Raw genomic sequence first — 6984 nt, 5'->3', positions numbered from 1 at the left:
TCTACACTAACAACGTTAGTTGTATTAGTGGGAAAGGTCATTCAAGAGACGGATCAGATGAAATCAACCCAGCTCGTAGTTCCACTTCAATACTTCATGCAGGAAAATAAAGGATCATTTTATTTTTGTGATATAGACATGTTGGTTGCATTGCCACTGCACTGGGCATATGAATATCTGTGATGATGGAGTGATTTTAAAATATTATTAGGATATATACATACAACATTTGACGTATAACGCCAACGGTTAGTCCTCATAATAGTGTTGCGGTTAAAATACCCGCACGTCCGCCTGACAGCAAATGATCGTGTCATTTGATAAAGCCTAGACGTCTAGTGTTTAATTGGCAATATTAATAATGATATGAAAGGTTGTTAATGGATTCAGTACTAAACAATGAAATTGATGCTTCCCTTAGTGTAAATTGGCCCGTCATTCTACCCACTTTCTGGTTTGATCGCAGGTTTATTCTTTGTCAGAATATTAAATGCTTGTAATTGAAAACCAATGTAGTAAAGTGAAGTGCCCCACCTGCTATGATAAAAGAAGGTCATCTGTACCAATGCATGTGCACATGAGCTGATTATGATCTGGCTTATTTGAGACAGTAGGCATATACTTCGACCGCATCTTAGTTATTGTAATGCATCCAACTACCGTACAATGCGGAAAAATAATGTTAAACTGTCGGACTTTCTTTTTGAGAGTTCACTGTTGATGGAAATAAAATAGGATGACATGATTATTCTCGGTGGTAGAAAGAAAAATGTTGCATCGGGGAAAGCAATTGAAATGATATATGGGCCTACACTAAGCATACCCCAGTCGAAATAGAATAGTTTATAAATAGAGAGAAAATATAACAAAAATAGACCCCAAAAATATATTTTCTTACTATTTCCACACCTGAAAAAATATGGAGAAAATAGTTTGAAAATATATTGAAAATAGTGAGAAAAATAGAATAAAAATATATTTTTACCTTATATGTTTTGGAACATAAAAATAGACTAAAAATAGACATGAAAATAGTCAAAAAATAGATATGAAAATAGTAAAAAAATAGTCCAAGAAAGGATTATTCTCCCGTCCAAAATAGGAAAAAAATAGCCTAGAAATAGCCTGAAAATCAGTGAAAAAAAGCAAAAAAATATATTTTCTTACTATTTCCTTGATTTGAAAAATAGTGAGAAAATAGCTCAGAAATATAATGGAAATAGTAAGAAAAATAGGTTAAAAATATATTTTTACCTTATATGTTTTGGAACATAAAAATAGACAAAAAATAGACAAGAAAATAGTCAAAAAATAGACCAAGAAAGGATTATTCTCCCGTCCAAAATAGGAAAAAAAATAGCTTAGAAATAGCCTGAAAATCAGTGAAAAATAGCAAAAAAATATATTTTGAACATATTTTTTCCAGAAAATAAAAATAGCTTCGCTCTAAAAAATATGACAATAAAGTAAAGAAAAAAAGTGAGAGTACAAGATAAAGAAAAAAAGTGAGAGTACAAGATACATGTACCATACAAATACCACATTATTTCCCAAGAATTGCAAAAATGTAGGTTTAAACAAATCAAAGAAGACAGTGTACTGAACCTCAGTAAACAAATACAACGTTGTAAGACAAAGAATGCACATTTGTTCGAGTTAAATGACAATTAAAAAGTAGGTTTATTGCTTCATGTAAAGCACGGTGGTTGTACATACGGCTTACTGTACTGCCAGTCACATGATTTAGAGATATGATAACACCTACAAAATTCTAAATTGAATGTCAAATACACGTTTGTACAGTGAAATTTTGACATGTTTCATGTACATAAAAATACAGATGTATGTAGCTTAGATAATACATGAAAGCTTTGGACTTCAGTGACACCAGGAGCACTGAACAACAGGGCCTACCTATGGGGGTGGGGAACGAAACAACATTAAAACCATATCTTGCAACCTAACAGTCCTGAAATGAGAGCATGTATGCACACTTAGATGAAAGCTGTTCTTGCACTTCTAATGTCCAAGACTATAGGCAGGAAGCTCCAGCACAACTTCTGTTGGACGCTTTGCAGGAGGTCTGATACAGCTTGGGTAGTGTGCCGTAGCTTTGTCATTGTAGAGCGTTGGGATGCCCTTTCGCAACCGAGAGTCATGAGAATTTTCTTGTTGAAGATTGTTCCTGCAATGAATAGAACATTTATTCAATGCACTATTATCATCTAATAACAGTAGTTCTTGCACAGGATAGATACCATGCAACAAACATGTAAAGAATGGGATTAGATTGCTACAACTATTGGTCATTTCATCACTCTGAGGTGCATGTGAGATGCTGTTCAAAGACACAGTGTACATTGTACTTTTAAAGTTTTTAAAAGAATTTACAGTCATTTTAACTTCTATGTGTCACATATAGGCGAAGCCCATTACATTCAACGCTCCATATCATGTTTTGTGCACAAATTGTCTTTAGTAAAATGTAGTTTGATGTTTTTCAATATTTGCACGCATGCATCACTTTCACCTGTTGATTACATTTTATTTTGAGCATGTTGCCAATATTCGACTTCTTTTGAGGATGTTGCTCGTAGCATGCTGCTGGTTTTTGAGGATGTTGCACAAACATTTTTGGTATGTTGCAGACAATATGCTCAAACCCCTCACGGGCCACCCTATAGGTTGAACAAAAACAAAAATAATAACAATAAAAGAGGAATACCTTCCCCTTGATGACATGGAGAAGCCGAGAAAAAAGCAGGACATCAGAGCATCGACTTCTTCGCCGAAGAATTCAGCTAGGAGGATGCCATACATGTATTGACGTTAATCAGCGCTGCATACATGTACTATGCAGATGTACCGGCACCGGGTACCCAAGAAAGGAATGAACAGCATGATCGACGGTCATTTTTCACAGATGGACTTCAAGTCTTCTATCGATGCATCAGCCAGTCAATCTATCATTGATTCTGATGAATAAGAAACAACAACAAAATAATGTTAGAGTTCTATCTCTTAAAATTTTGTTATAACCAAACAAATATAGACGTCTATAAACAACAAAAAAGAAATACACAGAGATGATGACTTGATGAGGCTGCACCTGAATTTTTACTTTGGTCTTTGTTATATCTAAAAATAAGTTGTAACACTTGTTACAACCGTGTTCGATAACACTCAAGACTAGAACAGGAGTCATTGTTTTCTAAAGTGTCAGTGTAGGTCTAACGCGGTAGCCAATTTAAAACTACGTGGCTAGCTCTAACGTTAACCGTGGGCATTATTCCTTTCTAAATTCTGGCATTCTGCAAATGAAATGCAAATGGTTTCCAATTTGGAATCAGTTCAGACTTTCAATTAAAGATCACATGTACACGAAGTTGTAGGACCTTGTGAATAAAGTTCCCAACGTTAGGCCTAACATGTTAGTTTTGTCTACCAAGATGAGTTATTAATGCTCTAACACTCTTTCACACAGTTTCACGTTGCTATAAATGGTTCTGTAACTCAACTGTTAAGTTTAACGGTCTTAATTTCTAACAAGGTTAAGTTGTCTGGATCTAACGTTAAACTTGTTAGATTCTAACATACGATAGTTACGGTTAGAATCTAACACTAACATTTTACTTTGTTATATGACGAATACCGTACATATTGTCTGCGCAGGTCTAGAAATCCATAGTAAGTAAAAATAATTTCTTTTTGTCAGTATACACACAGCGGCTTGAAAAGTAATTAAGCCAAACCCAAAGTAAAAAGTTTGCTGTGCAGTGCAATTTCGATCCCCGTTGGTTCTAACGTTAGAGCCGTGATTATCAGGGCATTCACTGTGTGGTCAGGCCGATGGGTGTGAGAGCTAAACCTTGCAGATCGAGAGCTCGGAAAGGATCGAGCGAGCAGGGCAGCCATTGCAAATCTTTACTTTGCTGCTATTTTTAGCTACCTAACGGTAAGTGTTTAAGATACTATACTGGACTAGAGTTCTACTGTATGTACTACGTAGGTCTTCTAGTTCTATTAAAAGTTGAATTCACCAACCTTTTTCGAGTAGAGTCCAAAAGGAGCAGTTCCTGATCTTATTCTCTTGCGTCGTTTGCATGCCATTTCACAAATATTCTAGGCCCTTATTGTACTGTAAAGAGCAACTAAGCTTGTGTTGTACACGTCCGTTCGGCCGCCGCAGTTTGAAATGAACGGCGCAAATCAAATAACGGCGCGATACGATATGCGCATGATAAACCGCTCACTGTCTAACGGCCATCAGCGACAACAACAACAACACGCGCACGGACATCTTACTCCTGTTTATGATCACAATAATTTGTTGTCATTAATTTTGGGCGCTAAATTGTAAAAATATACGTTGTGATACCAAATATTATTAATGATTTGTATTAATATTTTTTTATGCTCAATATATTTTCGTAAAGATTTTCTCCGTAATCTTTTGTACGAACGAGCCTCATATCCGGATCTCCTTTTCATCGTACATAATACACGCCGATGAATCGCATTCAGAGTCCCAGACAGTTTTCTATTGTTCTGTGTACACGGGGAACGGGATACAATGAGTTACTACGTGCTTATTTTCAAGAGTCTGTGATCTTGTTCAAGGTTTTTACATGCTTTATTCCGTAGTGAATAGACGTTGCATTTTATGATTTTCGTAAATCAACAAAGTGAAGCCGCATTATGCTTGCAATGGTAAGATTACTGTCTGATAATAATCCCGCCTGTTGAAACCACAGTATTCCACACGGTTGATGCAGTCACGTTCGATGTCTGGATGGCCGTCATGACTTGCATAATGACCATCAAAATATGACTTTTCGCATTCATTTTTGTGATAAACATCATTGAATAATTATAATCCTAGTAGATTGATTTATAAATAAATTTTGCCGACAACTTTGTTTACGTTATTGTGACATATACTAGGGTCTGGCTTGATAAACTTTCAATAACCCGATCTTCCATTCATGTGTGTAGCAATAGGATTACATACACTGTACAAAAACCGCTAATCGCATACTTTTATACAAGTATTGTTTGCTCACTTCGCAATGTACTTATACACGTACGCATGAATGCAATGTGGCATTCAAAGGATCAGGGGGTGTTTCATAAAGGCCGTTTGTCAGCGCTCTGACAAACGTTGATGAAACACGTACCATCCAGGGGGTGAATTCATCAACGCTTGTCAGCGCCGACAATTGTCGGCACTGCATGACCAGTGTCAGCAAAATCCTTGGTTTTGATTGGCTGAGATGCTCTGCATGGTCACCGTGACTGTTACTAATTATGGTGATACTACTGATAGTGTGATTCAAGTTGTCAGCGCTGACAAACGTTGATGAAACACTCCCCAGGTGTGATCGAGCGTGAGAGTTTGTCAGCCGATTTTGCAAATACCGGTACTGTAGGTTAGACCCTTTCTATGTAAAAAAAAAAAAAAATTGAATGTGTGTATAGCAAAAAATAGCTAAAAAATAGTGCAGAACAAAATGTGAAGGAGATGAGAGAGCAAAAAATAGCAAGAAAATAATGTAATCGTCTTTTAAATATAATTAGAGACAAAAAATAGTTAAAAAATAGTACATGAAATTCAAGGAAAATAGCAGAAAATTAGTGGTATCCAAAAAATAGTTTAAAAATAGTACATGAATGGGAAGAAAATTTGAAATAGCTAAAAAATAGAGCTATTTTTCCACTATTTGTGAATGAAAATAGTAAAAAAATAGTCCACCTAGTTGGGAAGGTGGGAAAAATAGCAGAAAAATAGTGTGATTTTTAGACTATTTTCAAAGAAAATAGGCAAAAAATATATCATGAAATGATGAAATAGCAAAAAAATATATGGAAAATAGTGGAAAAATATATTTTTCCGCTGGCCAAAATGACTGGGGTAATGACAGTGACTGCACCCGAGTGAGATGTGAATAGAAATGAAATAATCTTTATGTATTATTAGTTATGAAAAACAAGTAACATTATACGGGAAGGAACAAGTTCTCCTGGCAGGGGCGGATCCAGGAATTAGGGAGGGGGGGGGGGGGGCGTGACTAATATTTCTGGTGCCACTTGCGGGTTTCATTTCATTTTTTCTTTTTATTTCTTTTGTTTTTTAACGAAAAATAAAGGGGGGGGGGGCGTGCGCCGGTTGCGCCCCCCTCTGAATCCGCCACTGTCCTGGTGTCTAGTTACATACCCATTAAACATGACTGTACTCAGTGGTGTTATAATACAAAATTGTCTCTCCCTCTCCCCTCCAGGTTACTCTCACCCCTCTGTCTTTCAATTTTCACTTCCAATGTGACATACTTGACCCTGTGCATTCCCTTTGACAGAAACCGGGGAGCACAATAATAATAAGCGGAGAATCATGTACTGGCAAGTTAAACGATACTGGCATAATTCAGACATGCACTCGTTATACATGTATAAATTATGTTGTAGTACACTGATAGACCGCTAGAAAGCCATTCTCCCAATAAGTGTGCAAAACTGCTATTTTCGTGTCGCCAGCTTGTTCATACAGTTTAAATCGATATTGTATCCCTTAGAAATAATTCAACATATTTAGTTCAATTCATTCGAGAGGCTATAGACCTTTAAAATATGATAACAATAAAGCTTAGGTCATGTGGGATAATATTAGATCATTCAAAGTTTAATATAACCCTAAATACCCCATGTCGCCAGAAAAGGAAGTGCTCATCTACCATAATAACAAGTTTTACTCGTTAACATGCATATTATACCTGCAACTGTATCATTCAAGTAAAATCGTTTGTGCTTCATTCCATTGCCCCACCAAGTTTCATCCCAATAAACAGACAGTCGGACAAACAAACAAACGTTGATCAAATGGAACTGGGCAAAACAAAAGAAGAGCTACCTCAAAAGTGAATAAGTCAGTAGCATATGATGCGAGCGAACTCAGAAAATTGTGGTGCAATCACAATGATGTACACATGT

Source organism: Diadema setosum, chromosome 4 (genome assembly GCF_964275005.1).
Source record: "Diadema setosum chromosome 4, eeDiaSeto1, whole genome shotgun sequence".
Taxonomy (NCBI): domain Eukaryota; kingdom Metazoa; phylum Echinodermata; class Echinoidea; order Diadematoida; family Diadematidae; genus Diadema; species Diadema setosum.
Note: the sequence above shows the minus strand (reverse complement) of the source record.